A 21,593-nucleotide genomic window follows, 5' to 3' on the forward strand; every position below is an offset into this window, starting at 1 on the left:
TGAAGCCAACAGAGAGCCTGGAACCTTCCACTTCCTAACTATCCATAAGAGAAAAATAGACTTTATGTTGTTTGAGCCACTGCCATATTGGGCGGAGCGGGGGGAGGGGGTGTTTCCTAACAAACACAAGGGTAAGGAAGTTAATTATTTGAGAGGGCTCTCCTTCTCAGCAAAGCAGAAGGTACTATTGTTAGCTGGGAGGAAAGAACGAGGAATAGATGTGGTAAAGGCAGAGTGGGTCCCAAGGGGACATAACAGATAATCAAGAGAACAGAACTAGAAGGAGTTTTCTGTGGAATCGGGTCCCCAGTTGAGAAAGGAGGGCGTGGATATTTATCAGACTCAGACAGTCTCATCTCAGTTTTCCACAACAGTGCACATGTGTAAATAGATACCGGAAGTAAACACTGGGAAATGGAATACAGACACGGGGAGACGTGTGTGGTTAGGGATTGTCATGGCAGGCACAGCTGAAATGCTGGGGGAATAAGAAAACTGTGGGTGCCTGTAAAAGTACAGACAAATATGAGCTTCTGGATAAGAGAATTCAAACAAAGAAAGAAAGAGAATAGGGGGCAACCAAGGTTCAGGGCCATGATAAGGGTAAAATCATATTCAGAGGAAGGAGGAATATGGGAGTGCCAGAAGGTGGCTGTTAGGGTCCTGAGCTTTCACAGTCGGGCAGTGCCTTGAGGAACTAAAATTAGAGAAGAGGGAAAGAAGGATCTGTGGATGGGAGGCCTGCCCTCCTTCTCCATTTCAACCCAAGCAGACCTCACTTTATAATTATATACATTATATCCATATATTTTGGAGTTCAGCATAAAATTCCATTCAGAAAGAGGTGGGGTTTTTTTGCATTTCAATAATTTTATTGAAAGATATATCTCTTAGTACCAAAACATAGAGGTTTCTAATGCTAAAAGAAGGGGAAAAAGGAAAAAGTGGAAGAAGAAGGAAAAGATGCAAAAGTAGTAGGAATAGCAGAAACAGTAGCAGTAGAAAGTAAAGTAAAGTAATGTGCAAACTTCAAAGCCAAAGTAATTCTTCCCGCTCAGTGCTATACATGCACCAGAGAACATCAAAGAAAGACCACCTGGATGTGTCTGGCAGAGTGCCAGCAAGAAACAGATGACATACTCAAAAGGAGTGATTGAGAACTATTTTCAGAGGTGTCCAGAGTTTGGGGAATGCACAAACAGGTAGTGAAACATTCCAAGGCTAGCAATAGTGGGGAACCCTCACCATTCCTACACCTGAAGAGGCCATTAGAGGGAGCAGCTGAGTCAGGCTGCAGAAGGCTGTTGAAGGTCCTGGCCTTCAGTGAAAGAATGCAGTGATTGCCAGCCAGTTGGCCAGCAAGGGGGGAGCGCCGGCAATAAATTCCCTAGCTTCTATCTCTTCTCATTATCCTATCTCCTGCTGGCTTTTCCTGCTGGCCAAATCCAACAGAAACCAGAGAACAAGGGAGCCCGATTAGGACAGTCCATAGAGGCCAGGTTTCCAGGAGGACACAGAGTATGGTGGAAATGGCAGAAAGTGCAGTCTCAGCTAATAGAGAAGCTCCTGCATGTTCCATTCACAACCCCTCTACTGAGAATCCGGTTTCCCTCATTTTTCATGCAAGCGTGCCATGCTGACATATCCCGTAAAGAAGTCTAAGTCTCCATGCCTGGTGGCTGGCAGGTGGGTAGAAACAAGGATGCACAATCCTTCTCCTGATTCCCTGAATATTCACTGAATTAAATATCTATTGCTGCATAACAAATTACCCCCAAACTTAGCAGCTGTAAACAGCATACCTTCATTATCTCATAGTTTCCATGGGTCAGGAATTTGGGAACAGCATAGAGAGCTAGTTCTGGCTCAGAGTCTGTCATCAGGTTGCATCATGGTGTTAGCCAGGGCTGTTGTCATCTGAGGACTTGATAAGGCTGGAGAATCTACTTCAAAAATGGCTTGTTCGCATGACTTGGCAATGGACTTCTCGTCATAGGGCTGCTTGGTATGTCAGCTGGCTTCCGCCAAAGGGAGCAATCCAAGAGACACGGACAGAGAGAGCAAAGACCAAGCCACAATACTTTTCATGACCTAGTTTCTGGAACCATATTCTGTCACTTTCTCTCCTGCCTTATTCTGTTCTTTATAAGCAGGTCACCAAATGTAGTCCACACTCAGGGGAAGTGGGGAGGATGAAGAGTAGGCTCCACCTCTTGAAGGAAGAAGAGCTGAAAAATTTGTGCACATACTTTAAACCACCACACCCACATCTACCTGTACCCATTAGCTTTATTGTTCTCCTTCTTGCTAATCCTGCCTGCCAGGGATCATATTGTACAGCCTCTTCTGCATCGAGAGGCAAGAGACACAATTCCACTGTAGGAGGTGCCTTAGAGTTTACCTGGTAAGACGCCACAAAGATGGAGGGAACAGAAGAAGAAGGAGAAGGAGAAGGAGAAGGAGAAGAAGAAGAAGAAGAAGAAGAAGGAGAAGAAAGGGAGTTGCACAGCCATGTTTTCTTACTAATTAGAAAAAAAATTATAATAAAAAGTGTATTTTATTTTTGCTATTCCCTTTCTCAAAAAAAAAAGATAAGTATAATAACTAGGCAGAAAAACAAACCATGTTAAAAATGATTCTAAGAAGTTCAGACAACTTTTAAGTTGGAGCCCAACACAATGAACTCTCAAAATTTGGGATGACTCTTCTTTATTTGTTTGTATGATTGTTCGTTATAGAAGGGGGAAAGGAGTGGAAGAGTCATGTGCCAGGAGGGAAAGACAACATTTTGAAAATAAAATGTCAGAGCTTTTTGTGGAATGAAGAGATTCGGATTTATTGATAAAGACCAAAGTTTAAAACACTGCCAAACAGGAACATATTTGGTATTTGTTTTTAAGTCTCACATTATTTGCAGTTACTACTGAAATGTTGATAACGTTCTCAAGCACGAAGAAATTGATTCTCACACATTTACTTACAGCTTCTGGTAGTTTATGAGTTTCTGGTAAGTACAATGTCTGTCTTGTCTTCAACTTTTACACATTCATTTGCCGGTCTAAGATAGAGATAATCACAGACTTCGTTCTTTCCTTGTGACAGATGCATAAAACAGAAGTCACACAAACATAACGATGCAATCTATACATTTGTCAGTGTCTGCGTTCCCTCCATATGTTCATTCATTGCATCAACAACTCTGATCACACTTACGTGGAATCCCAATTTTGTAGCAATGTGATCACAGCATCTGAGCGACTTTGAAAGGTCATTTCCTTCACATCCTATCTGAGATAGTCATCTCAGGCCCCCACATAAATCATTGTTAAAAACCTAAAAAAAAAAAAGGAAAGTTTCCAACCTCTTTTAGTAAACCTTTTTTCCTTTTTTTTTTTTTTTTTTAAGCAGTCTACACAGTAAGATTCTTATTTTTGATGTCTTGGAAACTGTTTATGGGAATGTTGGCGTTTGTCCATTCAGCTTCAGTAAAGGCTTTCGTAATGTGAATGAACATCCTCTAATTTGTCTTTGCGCTCCATTTAGATTTCTGCATGTTGGATTTTATTAAAGAAGAGCCCACTTAAGAGTTTGATACATGCAGCACTCACACCAAGAGTGCTCAAAGCCTGGTGAATGATCCTCCAATGGCAGGCTCAGGAGTCCTAAGAGCCAACGTTGTCTTTTGTCACCACACCCTCTCTGATGACAGGAGGCTCATTCTGTGCCTCCATGTCTCCCTGTTTTTCACTGTCACGTGGAAATGGGGAGGCCAGTCCTCGATTTTTCCTTGACAGATGCCTAGGCAAAGATAATTTAAAATAGGCCAAAACTAAAAGATCTCCCCAAAATTAACTCTTTCTGCACAACCCTTCTTCCCTCCTTCACTGTGCTTTACACAAACAGTACCTCCATATCTTCTTTGGGGATGCCCTCGACCTATTAGAAGGCCAGTTCCTGGGAGTATACATCCACCCCCCACAGGGCAACCACCAACCAATAGCTATTAAACAAGAGAGCAAGGAAGCCTAACTCCTTTGCTGCAGATGTAACTTACCTTCCAGAGTCCCCCAGGGATCTTGCTGAAGACCTGACCTGAGGCCAGATGCTGGCTTAGCTTCTTTCCCTTCCCAGTCCAGCTACCCAAATCCCTCCCTAGTCCCTTCTGAAAGCCCTTCTTGAATAAAACACTTGCACATACATTCTCATCTGAGTCTGTTCCTGGGGAACAGAACCTAAGACAAGCCAAACCCAGAAATGGAATCATAAGAACAATACTCTCAAAAGGAATAATATCCAGTAGGGACCATCAAGAGTTCTCCAGTTAAGACAAGACTGTTTGCCCTTGAAGTCTAAAGGGGATGGTAGGAGAAATAATTAAAAATTGTTGAATGACCAGGGATCTTCTGAGGACCGCTTGTACCTGGACCCCTCACCACTGTGAGGGATGTCCAGATGGTTGAAAGGAGAGGAAAACAATCATTTGATATTTGTACCAGTCAAGATGCATAAGGTTATGCTACAGTTACAACCAAGCCCCAATGGCCAACAACAAAAAAGATTTCTCCCTCACACTAAACATGGCCATCATGGATTGTCATGGGACCCTGCTACTGAGGTCACTCAGGGACTCAGGCTGAGAAAAGGACCATTCTGGCACTTATGGCCACATTCATCACTGCGGGGAAAGAGTAAATGCCAACGCACACACTGGCCCTCAAAACTTCTGTCTGGACATGACCCATACCACTTCTGCTCATATTTAATGGTCTCAGGCAAGTCATGTGTCCATGACTAACAGAAAGTAACAGGGAAGTGAATTGTACTCCATGTCTGGAAGAATGAGAACCAAAATATTTATGAACAACTCTCAGGATTGATCACCACAATTGTCTCTAGCAGGCCCCTGAGAAATTAGTGTTGGCTACTTCAACAAAGCAAGCAGGACATATTTAATGACTCTGAGCTCCCAGAGTTTCTATGAGATTTATTCATTCAACAAACATCTATTAATATCTCCTCTAAACAAGAAATTGGCCACATGCTCTGGAATTAAAGGGGCTGTGTGAAAAATCCCAGATCCACCACTTACTAGCAACACAAGCTCAAAGTACCCTCCTGACTCAGTTTCATTATCCAAAAAATGGGGACAATAATAGAATGGATCTTACAGAATTGATTAGATGATTAGAAATGATAATGTAAATTATTCTCTTCGTTATTATTCCAAAGATAAATGAGATGTGGTACCTTCCCTGGAGAAGCTCACTCCAAGATACGGGATGGGGCCTTTAACCTATTTCAGCTCTGTTTGAAAGGTATTTATTGAGAACCTACTATGTGCAGGGTGCTGAACTGAACACTGTAGTATAAGAATGAATATGGCCAGGGTGCCTGAGTGGCTCAATGGGCTAAGCATCCAACTCTTGATTTCGGCTTAGATCATTATCCTGGGGTCCTGGGATTGAGCCCCACATCAAGCTCATCCGGGAGTCTGCTTGGGATTCTCTCTCTCTCCCTCTGCCCCTCCCCCTTCTCACAAGCTCTCTCTCTATCCAAAATAAATAAATAAATCTTTAAAGAAAATGAATGAATAAGGCTCTGTCCCTACTTTTAAAAGTGGACAGTTTGGTGGCAAATACAGAAGCGTAAGCACATATGCAATATTCTTTGAGTGACAAGACAGAGTCTATGGGAATGCAAAAGAGGAATACTTAGCTAAATCAAGGGTAAACAGGCAGCCTTTTTAAGGAGACTTTTCCTGGTGCACATTTTAAATGTGCAAAATCAGTGATGCTTTAATTCAAAGTTAGCAGAGAAAGCTTTCAAGCCCTAGGTCTCCCAGAATGCCTCACTGCCGCTATCGGCCTTTGGCAGGTGTAGCTGAGGGCAGGAGCAATTCCCTGCCACCCTGTTCCCATCCCGATTCAGACTCTCACTTGTGCGATTCAACAGGACTGCCAATCAAAACCGGAGAAGGGGTGTGCAAAGGGCAAACCTCCAGCAAAGGCAACCCTCCACCGCCCTCATGAAATCCCAGAGGCTTCTCACAAAGTGAATTGTGATAAACAGATGAAATGTTTCAAGACAGTCACGGCCTTCATGTCGCAGGCGTTCCATGAGCAATTCCACGCAGATCCACGACACTTGTAGCCATGCCGAGGGAGAGATTTTTAAAAATCCTTTTCCATGATTCATCAGCTCTCAGGAACACAAAACCTCTGACTGCCTTGCAATGAATATTGGCACCTTCCGGTTGCATGCATTTCTTATCTCTTACCCCAGAAAGATGGACTGAAGTTTTCCTAATGACTATCATCAGACACAACGAGACTAAGATCAACAGACCAGACACCTCAGAGAGAAATAAGGCATACTTCTCCATATTTAAAAGAGAATACACATATTAATATAAACATGAAGCCGGAGGACTCTGTTTTTATTTACAATCCACTTGAAACAGATGGTTTCTATGGCAGCAGGAAATGTGAGGGTGTTTTTTTTCCAAAGGAGCTACTGATTTACAAAGATTCGCCCACCCCATTAAAAGTCTTTCTTCTTTGATGATATGTCAGAGCTGATGAATTTGGGGTGATTTATGTCGCAAGGTCTGTTCTGCAATGTTCAAAAAGAGACATGGAAGGGGCTTTTGCTTTCTTCTCGACAACTGGGTTTCTTCCTAGGCCATCTGCCTGTAGGCTTGTAGACATCAATGCGAGAGAAGGAATAATGGTTAATTAATTCCATTAGACGAAGAAACGGGGCGTGTGTGAGAGAGGGGGAGGCAGCAAGCTGCCATTGATATTGGGAAAAGATGAAATTTAAGAATTTCAGTCAGGAGACCTGCTGATACACTGATAAAACAAACAGCTGCATGATTGATCATTATTCCTATAATTAAAGAAGGAAACATTCAATCTACCTTTTCATTACATGTGATTGTAGCTAGCGGACACAGCTACATCAGCGGCTAGAAACACTTAAGTTCTTACATCCAGACGTGCAGGCCAGGCTCTGCTTCAGCAAGCAGGTGGCAATAGTCATCAAGGGCCCACTAGCTGAGGAACAGCATCCTAGGGGTGTTGGAGCTTGGGTGGCATGGTCTCTGCTGTAGGGGAAAGGCAGCTTTGAGGGGATAAGAGAGGATGCAGACATGAAGGAAAGAAAAAAACATTCCCAAAAGAATAAATAATAATTGCACAAGGATGTAGAGACTGGTCTGTGCCATTGCCTGGCCTGATCTCTCTCACACACCACCTGCCTGCTGGACGTCCCCAACTACATGTCCCTCCAGCCCCTCAGGCTTACGGCCAAACAGAACCTTCCAGGCTTCCTGTGGCACCAGCTTCTCCTGTGCGTTCAGCTCAAGAAATGGCATCAGCATCCACGTGGCCAATGGAGCCAGAAACCCCGAAGTCACCCCAGACTCTGCCCTCGGCCCTCTCCCTCCCATCACCCATTCCCCCCAGCTCTGCACTCTCTTAATGAGTCATGACCTCCATCCCATGGACCCTCGCCCTACTCCCTGCCCAGCATCCTCCCCTTCCATTCTTTTCCACACATTACCAGAGTGCTTTTTCTACATACAAATACAGGGGCATTGCAAGTTACACTCTTACTGAAAATCCTCAGTTGGAACCCATAGCTCTGGGAATTGTTTAAAAGCTTGAACTTCAGGCACCTGGGTGGCTCAGTCAGTTCAGCGTCTGCCTTCAGCTCAGGTCATGATCTCAGGGTCCTAGAATGGAGCCCCACTTCGGGCTCCCTGCTCAGCAGGAAGCCTACTTCTCCCTCTCCCTCTGCCCCTCCCCCTGTTCAAGCGCTCTCTTGCACGTGCTCTCTCTCTCAAATAAATAAAATTTTTTAAAAATCTTAAAAAAAAAAAAGCTTGAACTTTGTGATCCAGACTGTCCCGGCCCACTCTCTGCCTGGCTCTCCATCCTCACTTCTCAGCCACTACGTCTACCTCTCTCTCTGTAAGCATCCTTCCCTCTGCACAGTGACTGCCTAGCATTGCCCTGAACACAGTGGCTACATTTGTATAACCGACCTATCTGCCTGTGTCTGCTCAGTTTGTGTCAGCTCTAGGGGCAGGATGAGCCATCCCAGCATCAGGCGTGGGGTCTTTAGGCCTCTGAGACCACAAGCTATGAATGATGGCCATATCAGCTACCCCTCCTCTGGCACCTGGCATATTTCACTTAGTCAGAGTGAATTGAGTTGAACAAGGGGCCACCGGGTAGTCCTGCTAATGTAACAGCCGTGTGTCCAGCACATATTGTGTGTGTGTGGGTGTGTGTGTTCATTTCAGCCTCACAGCTACTCTGTGGATAAATGTTATTATCCCCATTACTTGGATGAGAAAAGTGCTCTAAAATATGGAAAAGGGGGTGTCTAGACTGCTCAATCAGTTAAGCATCTGACTTTGTCTCAGATCACGATCTCAGGGTCTCGGGATCGAGTCCCAAATTGGGCTCCATGCTCAGCGGGGAGTCTACTTGTCCCTCTGCCCCTCCACCCACTCGTTCTCTCTCTCTCTCTCTCAAATAAAAAAGTAAATAAAGTCTTTTTTAAAAAAATAAAGTAAAATGTGGAAAGGAAGCAATAGTGGTCCCTTTTCCCTAGAGGCAGGCTTATTGTGCCCCAAGGAGAGAAATTCAACTCTAGACCAAGACTTTCTGTTTGTCTTCTCTTTCCTCAAATTTAAAAGTTACAAAGAATTGGCCTCTGGCATGGGTGAGTCCTATCCAGGGGAAAATAATCATAACTTGGTGAGAGCTTCAGAAGCTGAGAGCTGCCTAAAATCTCTCATTCCAACCAGGACACCTGTAGTAGCAAAGAAAGAAAAATTCTTCCCCCTATGACAGAGCAGTTTCAGTATGCAAACACACGCAAGCACACACAAACTGCTTCTTTACAGACTTACCTGAATAGAAAAATATTGCAAACAATCTAGCTGTATATCAAGAGAGGACTTATTAAACCAGCTATTTTTTTTTAAAAAAAGATGAGCTGTATATTGATATAGAAGCATATTCAAGATATATTATTAAGTAGAAGGGAAAAAAGGCCAGTTGCAGAAGTAAAGAAACCGATCACAGTGGATGCCTGTAGGAGGATGGGATGAGAATTGGGTGCTCCAGTTTGGTTCCAGTCCAAGATGGCGCCATAGGAAGACCCCGAATTCATCTCCCCCACAGAACACACCAAATTACATGTATTCACAGAACAATTCCTCCCCGAAGAAGAACAGGGTGCTTGAGGGATAGGCGTGAGTGGGAACTTTCTCTTTTCACCTTTTAAAATATTGTAAGCCATGCAAATGTGTTATGTATTCGAAAATTAAAAAGAAAAATCTCTCCCCTCTGTACACCCCTCACAGTTTAAAACCCGATTTCACACGTGTCACCTCACTGAATTCTCACAATCCTACAAGCTGTTATTATTCCCGCTTCACAGATAAGAAAAGTAGGCTTGGAGTCATTAAATGACCTGGGAGAGGATCACTAGTAAAAGCCATAAAGACGGGGAGACCACCAGAACCTGCCCCGCAGTTCCTCTGCCCCACAGCATGTGACATGGGACAAGGATGCAGCAGTCAGGGCACAGGGGGAGCTCACTGGGTTTCATTTAGGGAGACAATGGAGCCATCTCCTCCTCCCACACTCCCACCATGTGAAGGATGCCAGAAACATCTAACCTTGAACTTAAACAGGAATCGTGCCTCGCAATGCAAATACCTCTGAGAGGCGTGACCCACACTTTGTGCACAGTGCTTCGGTTTCAAGTGTGGGGAAACTAACTCATAACTGACTCTGGGTCCCTTAAGTAAAACCAGTGTCATCATCGGCAAGATACAATCAGGGGGAAAAAAAATAAAAAAAGCTTTGTTCCCCCGTCTTCTGCTACCTTGCAAACATCCTTCAACAGGGCCACCCCTTCCTGGTCCCTGGCAATGATGGGGCAGATCAGATTCTACAGCTTTTCTGTCTTTTTCCCGTGTTCATGAACAGGGTCATTTTCAGGCATAAACATTCCGGTCCAATTTGCTAGCATCGGGACTGAAATCTCTCAGCCCCCCTTGAGCTCCTGGCCTCACGCTTGGCTCGGGGCAGACCCACAAACCTACAGACAGAATTGGGGGGTCCGACGGTGGGGGCACTCTGCTCTTCCACCTTCCAGACACCTTTTACCCCGCTCCTCTCCAGCATTCCTCTGCTCCTGGTTCTCCAGGCCAGCACAGCAAGGAAGGACAAAGAGTAAAGCAGCAAAGGGCCGTGTGGCACGTAGCCAAAGGTGGCTCTTTTTGGAGAAGGAGTCTCGAGGGAGCCCTGATGACCCCCTCACGGACACCTCCAAGCAGCACCATTCTGTGACCCAGGTGACCCTGGCTAGCCCAATCTGCCCCTCAGCTGCCCCTCTGCTCCTATCCCAGGCAGCCTCCTCACAAGGTGTGATTCTGTTGGGTCTCCTAGTCCAAGAAGGCAGCCCTGTGAGGTCGAGGAAGTCAGGGATGGCTCTGGCCTAGCTACTGGCCACAAGGTCCAAATGGCACCCTGGAACCATGACTTGCTGCCCCACGGATCCCTCGCCCCTCACCCTGCTGACAGTGCCGCTCCAACCAGCCTCTATCTTTATGACTTACACTTACACGAATCCTGAGGATGCTTCCATGTCCTCAGTCTGTAGTAGCAAGGGGAGGGCTTATGACATCTTATACTCTGGATGCATCTAACGGGGTTTTTCTTGAAGCCCCCCTCCTGTGACTTGGCAGGCATGGGGTGCAGTGGTGGGGAAGCCTCACATCCATAAATCCCCGTGACCCACAAATCCTTCCCTCTCCAAAACTATGTATATATTTTTAAATGATGTCATTAGGACGTCAACATCCTGCAGCCGTCAATGAATTCATTAGTCTGGGCATTGAGCACTAACAGTGCTGACATCAAAAAAGAGCAAAAAGCAGACATCGTGTGGCTCTTGGTGAAAGAACACATCATCACCTACAGTCTTTCCAAAGGGATCAAAACCAAATCTGATCAAGCCTCTGGATGGAGCTGCACACTTGCAGGAGACACAGGGGACAAAGGAACATGTCGAACTGTGCCTTGAAGGTGCAATCAACACTTTCAATACTACGAAAAGCTCCTACAGGTCAACTAGCCCCACAAATAAATTGTAAGGAAAAAAAAAAAGGATGGAGACGAAAACTATACATTAAGAGATGTAAAAGACATATTAAATTTTAATGTGCAAGACTAAGCCACAGTGTCTGGAGATGCACACTTAGCTGATAAAAACCATAAAAAGTACAAAGCCCTGATTACTATACAGTTAGGCTCTCTGTAGAAGCAGGGGACAGCATTGGAGACGGGACATATGGAGCCTTGTGGGGCAGCTAGCAAAGTCCCATTGCTCAATCTGGATGGTGGGTAAACGGGTATTTCCCTTATAATAATTCACTAAGCTAAAAGTTTGGGGTCTCTGGACTGTGTTGTTTTTGGTTTTGTCTTTACATTACTCAGTGCTCATCACATTAGTGTACTTTTAATCCCTTTCACCTAAAATAAAACACCTATGTGCTTTATTTTATAATGAAAAGTAGGCACCAAAAAGGAGAAAAGAAATATTATATAGGAAACAAATCTGGAAAAAAAAAATTTCCTCTCCCTTTTGTGGTAGACAGAATAATGGCCCCAAAGATGTTCACATCATAACACCCAGAACCTGTGACTAGGTTCCTTTACATAGCAAAAGAGATGAGTTATGGGTATTGTCAGAGGGAGATTATCCTTGATTATTCAGGTGGAGCTAATGTAATCAAGGGTCCTCATAAGTGAAAGGGGAAGGCAGTAAAGCCAGAGTCACATGAGATGTGATGACAAAAGCAGAGGCCAGAGGGATGTGGTTGCTGGCTTTGAAGATGGAAGGAGGCGTGACCCAGAATTACGGGCAGAATGCGGAAGCAGAAATGGATTCTCTTTTAGAGGCTCCAGAAGCAACACGGCCAGCCTGACACCTTGACTTGGGCCCAGAGAGACCTATTTGGGACTTTTGACTTCCAGAACCGCAAGACAACACATCTGTATTGTCTTAAGTTACCGGGTTTGTGCTTATTTTGTGTAGCAGCAACAGGAAGCCAATACCACCATTTTTACCAAGGCAAGAAGTGGTGGGAGGGCTCAAGTTCACAAAACTAGTTTGGCTTTGCGGAGCGTCTGTCAAGTATCCATTCTCATCGTTGGTCTTCAGACCAAACTCTCAGATAACAGGAAAAGTCTCATCAAAGTGCTTTTTCATTCTACAAAAGGAAGTTCTTGGGAGGATAGCATCAGGAAGCTCAGAGTCCAGGGACCACTCTGGAACCTGGGCTGGTCACAGAGAGAACCAAGAAAACTGCCGAGCTCCAAAGAGCAGGAACATTCTGCTCAATGTGAGGCCACTGAGTTCAATTTATCATACCAACTGAGTCTCCTCAAAGGGAGAGGAACAACTGAAGTTTCCATCACCCATGGTGGGAACCTTACTGTCACACCAATACTAGAGAGAAGGGACTGGCAGGTGGATGCTGAGTGGCCCAAAATGGGCAGATGTTTACCATTACCTCTTTATTAACATTGTAAATTTGTTAATGAGCTCTGTCCCAAAACAGCAATGGTAGAGACTAGCTCCCTCTGTTGAGAATGAGTGGACCACAGGCAAATAGGGGTGGAGAGACCCAGCCGAGGCATTTCCAGGAGAGGGGACCTAGTAGATCATTGAGGTGAGGGTGAATAGAAGCCCCAGGAGAGAGACCACAGAGGGAAGGCAAGTCCCCCAGGCTCTCCTGTCCAGTCAGGGTTAGTCTGGGTAGAGCTCATACTCTTTATTGGCTTTGTAACAATTCAACCCAACAAGGTAGATTTCTGGTCCAGATTTTTCTTTCTTTTTTTTTTTTTGGAAAAGCAACCTCCTTAATTTATTAATTATATTAATACAATGAAATTATATGTGGCTGCTACTCTCTCCTAAGTAGTAGGGCTATTGCTCTTTCACTGTCTCCTGCAAGCTCTTCCTCCTAGTCCTTTGCATTACCATCTAGAAAAACTAAATGATGTATTTTAATATTGCCGTAGGCACAGCTTGACCTTTAAATCACATTTTTTAAATATTAATGACATAGCAGGAAAGCAGCCTACTGACAGGTGTTATACAACTCAGACCAAACAGGACACTAAATCTGCGAGCGCCTTTGAAACTCCCATCAGAGATAATGAGGTATAGGCATGTATTTCCACACACTGTCCAGCACCGGCTCGCTCCACATCCAGTCGGAATAAATTACCTGAGCGTTGTGTTTGAAAGGAAAGAAATCATCATTCTCCCTTCAAAATGCCATTTAATGACTTCGGCAGCCCCACATGATGATAACAGGAAAGGGCCTAATTGTTTCTCAGACTTGAAGTGAATGCCACGTTCTCCCAAGGGCTGGATTTCACACTGATGGACGTGACCCGAAGCCTTGCTTCCCGAGAGGCCTCAAGCGGACGCTCCTATCTGTCCATGTCCTCCTCCCAGCTGACTTGACATCCCCAGCTGCTCCCAAGTCACTATATGGCCCTCTCGGATCCTTTGGCTGGAACCTGAGATATCACAGGCCACAACGACCTACCCTCTCCAAGGCACCCCATGAATTGAGAACGTCTCAGCTCTCTCCCCTATCTTCCAGTCCTGGATTTCCTCAACCTTGGCCCAATAGTCATTTGGAGCTGGACAATTCTTTGTTGTGAGGGGCTGTCCTGTGCACTGTGGGATATTTAGCAGCCTCTCTGACTTCTATCCACTAGATACCAGTAGGAATTCCCCAGCTGTAATAACCAAGAATGTCTCCAGATACCAAATGTCCCTGGTGGAGAACCTCTGGCCTGGACAGACATATTAATTATCTACCTCAGTGTCCCCGTGTTGTTCCACAGCTGTTCAAAATCCTCACTTCAGAATCCAACAACCTGGACAATTCACCTGCTGGTGAAAGTTAACATATTCTTCATGGTGTTCTAGACCAGCAAAGGGGTATCAAGGTCGTAATGGAATATGAGAAGCCAGGAGGGTGCCTGAGTTACTCACCTGTGATTGAAATAAAAGAAGGAGTCCTTGAATTCTAGATGAGTTCTTTTTCTGACCATGCTGGATCTGACATGCTATACTTCTGACACCCATTTAAACTCGGGGTCTGAGTCTTCTTATTCTACAGAAAATATTTGTTCATCATGGGACGCCATGAAATGAGCCATGGTATAGACAATCTGGCTGCCATAGTTTCCTGTTTGGTTTGGTTTCGGTTAGATATTTTCCAATATTTGTAACTGTGCTGGGATACTAATAGCACTCAAAATAACCCAAAATATCATACAAAGGTCCCATCCTTCTGAAGGGTATGTCCTGAGAATTTAAGCCCACCAGGAAGGAAGAAGGAGCCGAGAAAAGCCCTGAATGGAGATGGTAGCACCATCCAATGGACCAACCAGTGACTGAGGGCTTGAGCGCCCACTGGGCACCATGATGTCTGCAGATGGGCGCTTTTCCATTCATGCTGTTTCCTTGGCATTGTATTTCTGAAGATTTGCCTATGGCTACAGCAAGAAAAATAACTTACAAATTTATACTTAGTTTACAATTTTGGCTAACCACAAGTTGATTTTATGCCAGTTACCATTTCACCAAATGCCTAGCACCCTTGATAAATGGAAATGGGTGTGACTCGAATCTCTCAGAGCAGGTGAGAATAAACGCAGCTTGAACATCACTGGGGGACCTCTTGTCAATCAGCATGCTCATGTGCTGCTTCGCCCAATCTAAACCTCAACCTAGGTCGCTGGCTCTCAAAGTGTGGTCCCCAGGCCAGCAGCACCAGCAACAACTGAGAGCTTGCTAGTAATGAAGATCCTCAGGCCCTACCCAAGACCTACTAAAGCAGAGACTCTGTTGGAGCCCAGAAATCTATTTAACAAGAGCTGATGCAGCTAAGGTTTGAGACCCACTGACCTAGAAAATGAGTTTCGATGAGAAATTAAACCAAAGCTTAATTCATGAAATTGTTCATTTTCTTTCCTGCTATCCAGACTTAATCCAGTGCCCTTTGCATGTAGTATTACTCACATTATCACACTGACAATACTGTTTGTAGGTGGATTAGAAAAAAGAACACACATAATCAACAGAATCCTAGTCTCCCTTTCTCCCTGGAAAGTCCTGAACTGCGTACAAATCTGGCTGACATCCACCAAATCTAAGGAATCCAGAATTCCCAGCATCTTGGCACCTTTCTCTTTATCTTTCATATGTATGCATTATTACAGAATATATGTTGTTTAATCAAAAGATAACATTACACTGGATAATGTTCATGAGCACCGACAAATATTTCACTTACAAGCTGCCATAGTTAATTATCTGGAAAAATATAAATATTCACATTTGGCCAAATTCCTCCTACCTCCTCCCTCTGTATCTCTTCTGCAAACAGCAACCCCAGCCGGGTGTCTCACGGCTTACCTGCACAAAGCTCTTAAAATACAGACCCCACTGGTTAAAAAAAGAAAGAAAAAAAAGTCTATTTCTAGATGGCAATACATCACTGTGAACTAATATAAGAAACAAGGCTACAGCACACAGGCGAGGCCAAGAGATTCTAACGGAGAGACATGTGAGAGACCACATCAAACTGGCATCAAGCATCAGCACCCCAGTGGAGTGGATGTTCAGGATAGGAGGATTCTGCAGTCAGACTGGTTGGTGGGGTCCGATCCCAGCCCCGCCCGTCAGATGTTCTCCTTGTAAAACAGAGATCATGGCTCCTCAAAGGGCTGTTGCTGATTATATGAGATAATCCAAGTAAAGCCCTGAGCTTAGAGTCTGGTATATAATAAATGCTCAGTCCATTTCAGCTATTTCATTACAGTGTTGTTATTGCCCAAAAATTCATTTCTGAAGTAGCCTAAGCAATATCGTTAGACAGCTGAGTTGAGCTCACGTGGCTCCGGGCATCCCCCATGACTGACACAGAGTACGTCCCTGCTGGGCCACTCCCTGTCTCAAGAATATTTTGAGTGGGGCACCTGGCTGGCTCAGTTGGTTAAGCCTCTGACTCTTGATTTCGGCTCAGGTCGTGATCTCAGGGTCCTGGGTGAGCCCTGCCTTGGGCTCCACACTCAGTGGGGTGTCTGCTTGAGGATTCTCTTCCTCTGCCCCTCCCCCCTCTCCTAAAATAAATAAATAAATCGTTTAAAAAGAAGAATATTTTAAGCACTTACTATGTGCCAGGCACTGTTCTAAGAGCTCCATGTAATTTTAATTATTTAATTCTCAGAATCATTATATTGTTAAAATGAAGCATAGTAATTAAGCACCTAAGTCAAGTTACACGGCTAGTGAGGACTTAAACACAGTTTGGCACCACAGAGCCCACACCTAATAGCTAGGCTTTGTGGCCTCTCTTTATAAATATTTAAATATTAAATATTAACAAATATTTTTTGGTTAGGTGCACTCTTAAAATGCAAATATACCTGAGAAAGATAAAGTCAGTCATTAACACCTTAACAAAAACCTTAGCACTAACACCCAGCCCTAGGGGCTTGGAGGATGGAAAGGAACTGGTCAGTGATCAAGGCAAATTTTATTGTGTGTAAAGAGGAAAGCGTAAAGTAGAGAGCTCCTGGGTATACCAGAAGAAATAAAGACCTGGGAATCAGACTGAGTTGAACTAGTTATTCCAAATTTTTGAGCCTCAGTTTCCTTTTTTTTTTTTTTAAGTTGGATTTAAGGATGCCTACCTCCTGGGCTTGAGTATCAAGGGTAGAGATTCTACAGTGTTTGGCACATCATAGCCCTCAATTAATGTTGGTCCCCCTAAAAGTGGCCTTTCCAAAGAAGGTGACCTTGGATGTGGTACCGCAATGGTGATCGAGGACATCTGGAAGACATGGAAAGTCTACCTCCACCATGGGGGTTTTAACAGCTGGGAAAGGAGTGAAGGATATAAAAACTATGCTTTACTCAGGGTCAGCCTACTGGGGAAATTCATAATCTGGATTAATGCACAGCAAAGGCTAAATTCATGGCAGAAGTGGATCTCGCTTTCTGCAAACCAGCTGGGGAAAAAAAAAAAAAAGGAAGCTATTTTAAAAAGTAAAGAACTGGATGGTGTTATTTAGGGAATGACTGGAGCTGGAAGAATTGTCCTGTAGCCTTCCATGGACATGAGATATAACCCTTCGGCAGTAAAGATTGTCAACAGGAGTTTCTCCATAGAAAGCCACGAAATATTTGTCAAGATAGCGGTTTGTTCGTGTGCTAGTATAATGTATAGCAGACCTAGACAGGAATAAGTCTTGTTAAGATAGAATCCTGCAGGAAGCTTGCTTATCTGCAATCTGGTCACCAAAATCATGACTAAAAAAATCATGCACAGGCCACCTAATCAAAGCACCTGGTTATAGCCACATATATAATGCCTAGAGATCCTCATTGATAAGTAATATTACAAAGACTATAAAAGAATTTACTGAATGGCTGATCCAATACTCTACAGTGAAAATAAATACAATTTACCATACACTCAAATATCTAATAGACCACAGTGAAGAATGGGTTCTGATACCCATCCCCATTTCATTCTTACCAAGAAACTCATAATGACTCTGGGACACAGTAGTCAATCAATAATAACTATTTGTCAAATATTTAACAAAACCAATGGGGCTAAAGGAATAATTCTGATCTGGATTATATTCTTTCACGTCCTAGGGATCCTTCTGTGAACGTCACATTGACCCACCTATACCCTCTGTGTAGGGGTTGACTTCTTGCTCTAGTTCCTTCTGAGTAATCATGAGGCACTCTGAGAATTTGTTCAGCCATGTTCAAAATGACCAACTCTCACCTCATATATCTGTAAGCATTTGGCAGCCTCCCTTGCTTGTTTGCTCATCTCAGGAATAACTGTACAATATTGCAGCTCTCTGTCTTTCAAAACTATGTGATCTTCATTCTTCTTAGAAGCCACATTTTGTCTGAGTTGTGAGCTTCTCTGCAGGCGGTGGTAATGAGGTGGGTACTTTCTATTTGGAATCCATCGTAAAGCTGGTGTTCCGATGCTAAGGACCACGATAATTCCAGTGTAGCACCATAGGATATCCTCCCTCTCCCAACAAAAAGTGGTACTGTGGCATGTTCCTCGGCCACCACTCTACACTCAGAACTGTGTGACTTTCATATGCACACCAAGAACCCATGGGTTATCAGACACACTTTTTAGACCCACTGCCCTAACTAGAACCTGGATCTAAGGGAGGTAAACTAAAGAAATAGAAGCCAACCTGATTTTGGTTTGGGGATAGCAAGACCCTTCCTGCAAGTAAGCACATACCCACACATGAAGGAAACAGTACAAAAGAACATGTCAACAAGTGCAAATTGTTATGGTATACCCCAGGTACACACCTAATCAGAGACAACTGACCAAAGAATCAACTAGATCAACAATGGAAGATTTCAGGGAAAATGTGAACTTTGAGTCTAATAGCAAAGAGAGTGAAGAACAGTAATTGGAAGAGAGGATTTGGGAGGAAAAAAAAGACATTAAAAAGTATAAAGGCATGGAACTGATGAGCTAGATGGTGGCCTTCCTTCTGTCATTCAGCAATACAAAGTTGACAAAGATATTCAAATTACTCTCACCATACAAAAATAACTTTACCTCAGAAAATGCTTGGAGTCTAAACCAACCTTTAAAAAAACTCCACCTTTTCCCGTAAACTTCTCAGGGAATCCTGGACCAAGATGGCGACGACAGAGGCTCTTGAATTTCTCTCTTCTCAAAGATGCACCATATGTGCAGCTACACACAGAGCAGCTCCCTCAGAGAGAAATCCAGAAACTAGCTGAGTTGCTCCTACACATTGAGCAAATGAGAAAATACTCACATAAAACCAAGTAGGAAAGGCAGACACACCCCACCATAAATCGCACCCCCAGCACAGCGCTACACAGTATGGAGGGAACACCGCATGCCCAGCTAGCTTCTTTCTGATAACCAAAGGGTTTGGACCCACATCTAGCGCCCCAGCTTTTGCAGCCTCCATAGGAGGGGCAGGCCCCCAGATCAACTGGCTCTGAGAGCCAACAAAGAGCTTGCATTACTAAGTCCCACAGGAACGTAATAGAGGAGAAGCAGTTGTTAATAGGCAAACGCATGAGCACACAATGCTGCTATCCCCAGGGCCTAGTGCGGAGGAAAGAGGTAAAAACATCCATCTAGCAGTCTTTCCTGGAAGAGGTTTGACTGCATACTCTACGAACTGCTGCCTGAGGGCTCAGCTTCTAATTAGCACGTGGCTAGGTGCTGACTTCAATCTTCTGGAGCTGATGGATATTTCTCCTGCCTTCTGCCTCCAGTTCACTCCAACAATAAAATCAAGTCACCAGTATCACCCTGGAAGGAGATTGTCTACACATCTAGTGCCCCAATTTTTATGGCTGTTAGTCAAGCAATAGGTCCCCAAATCACCTAACCCTAATAGCCAGTGAGATTTGCATGCATGAGTTCCAAAGGACTATAGCAAACAAAGAGGCAGTTTTTAAACATCTGCAGGTGTTCAATAAATGGTGTTGGGAAAATCAGATATCCACATGCAAACGGATGAAACTGGACCCCTATCTTACACTGTACACAAAAATCAATTCAAAATGGATTAAACACTTGAACATAGGACCTGAAACCATAAAACTCTTAGAAGAAAACATAGGAGGTAAACTCTTTAACATTGGTCTTGGCAATTGTTTTTTGGATTTGACACCAAAAGTAAAGGCAACAAAAGTATAAATAGACAAGTGGGACTATATCGCACTAAAAAGCTTCTGTCCAGCAAAGGAAAACCATCAACAAAATGAAAAGGCAACCTACTGAACAGAAGATATCTGCAAACCACATATCCAATGAGGAGTTAATATCTGAAATACACAAGGAACTCATATAACTCAATAACAAAAATCCGAATAACCCAATTAAAAAATGGACAAAGGGAACTGAATAGACACTTTTCCAAAGAAGATACATGAATTTCCAACAGGAACATGAAAAGGTGTTCAACATCATTAATCATCAGGGAAGGGTAAATCAAAGCCATGATGAGATATCACTTAACATCTATTAGGATGTCTATTATCAAAAAGACAAGAGATAACAAATGCTGGAGGATGTGGAGAAAAGAGAACCCTTGTGCACTGCTGGTGAAATGTAAACTGGTGCAGCCACTGCGGAAAAGAGTACGGAGGTTCCTAGGGAAATTAAACATGGAAGTACCCTATGATCCAGTGATCCCACTTCTGGGTATGTATTTAAAGAAAATGAAATCACTATCTTTTTTTTTTTGAGAGAGAGAGAGAAAGCATATGCAGGGAGGGTCAGAGGGAGAGGGAGAGAGAGAATCTCAAGCAGGCTCCACTCCCAGCATGGAGCCTGATGTGGGGATTGAACTCGCATCCCTGAGATCATGACCTGAGCTAAAATCAACAGTCAGACGCTTTACCTACTGAGCCACCTAGGTGCCCTTAAAATCACTATCTTGGAGAGACATCTGTACTCCCATGTTTGTTGCAGTATTATTCACAATGGCCTAAGTATAGAAACCACCTATATGTCCATCAATTGATGAATGGATAAAGAAAGTGTGAAAAAAAAGAAAGTATGGTATATGTGTATTATATATAATATATAAAATTGTATATATATAATTGTATATAAATATATACATATACATATAGTATTCACATAGAGTGAATACTAACCCATTTTAGAAAAGAAGAAAATCCTGCTATTTACAACAACATGAATGAACCTGGAGAGCATTATGGTATGTAAAACATGCCAGAGATATACAGAGAAAGAGATTTCTGCATGGTATCACTTAAATATGAAAACAAACAAACAAACAAAGTTGAACTCATAGAAACAGAGAATAGAATGGTAGTTGCCAGGGGCTGGAGAGTGGGGGAAGTAGAGAGAAGCTGGTTATAGGGTACAAATGTTCAGTTATAAAATGAATAAGTTCTGACAACCTAATGCATAAATGAGGACTACAGTTGGTAATACTGTATTATATATTGAAATTTACTAAGAGAGCAGAACTTAAATGTTCACACACACACACACACACACACACACACACACAGAAAATACCAGAGCTGATACATGTTTTAATTCACTTGATAGTGGGAATCTTTTTTTTTAAAGATTTTATTTACTTATTTGAGAGAGAGAGCATAAGAGGGGGGAGGGTCAGAGGGAGAAGCAGACTCCCTGCTGGGCAGGGAGCCCAATTCAGGACTCGATCCTTGGAATCCAGGATCATGACCTGAGCCGAAGGCTGTTGCTTAACCAACTGAGCCACCCAGGCAACGCTGGTGGGAATCTTTTTACAATGTGTATGTATACCATCACATTGTATACTTCAAATGTATGACAACTTCATTTGTCAATTTTACCTCAATAAAACTGAAAAAAATAATAAAAATTTCAAAAACAATCTGGAACGAAGAAAACAAAAACCTCTCTA

Source organism: Leptonychotes weddellii, chromosome 3 (assembly GCF_054177405.1).
Source record: "Leptonychotes weddellii isolate Sample4059 chromosome 3, ASM5417740v2, whole genome shotgun sequence".
Lineage (NCBI taxonomy): Eukaryota > Metazoa > Chordata > Mammalia > Carnivora > Phocidae > Leptonychotes > Leptonychotes weddellii.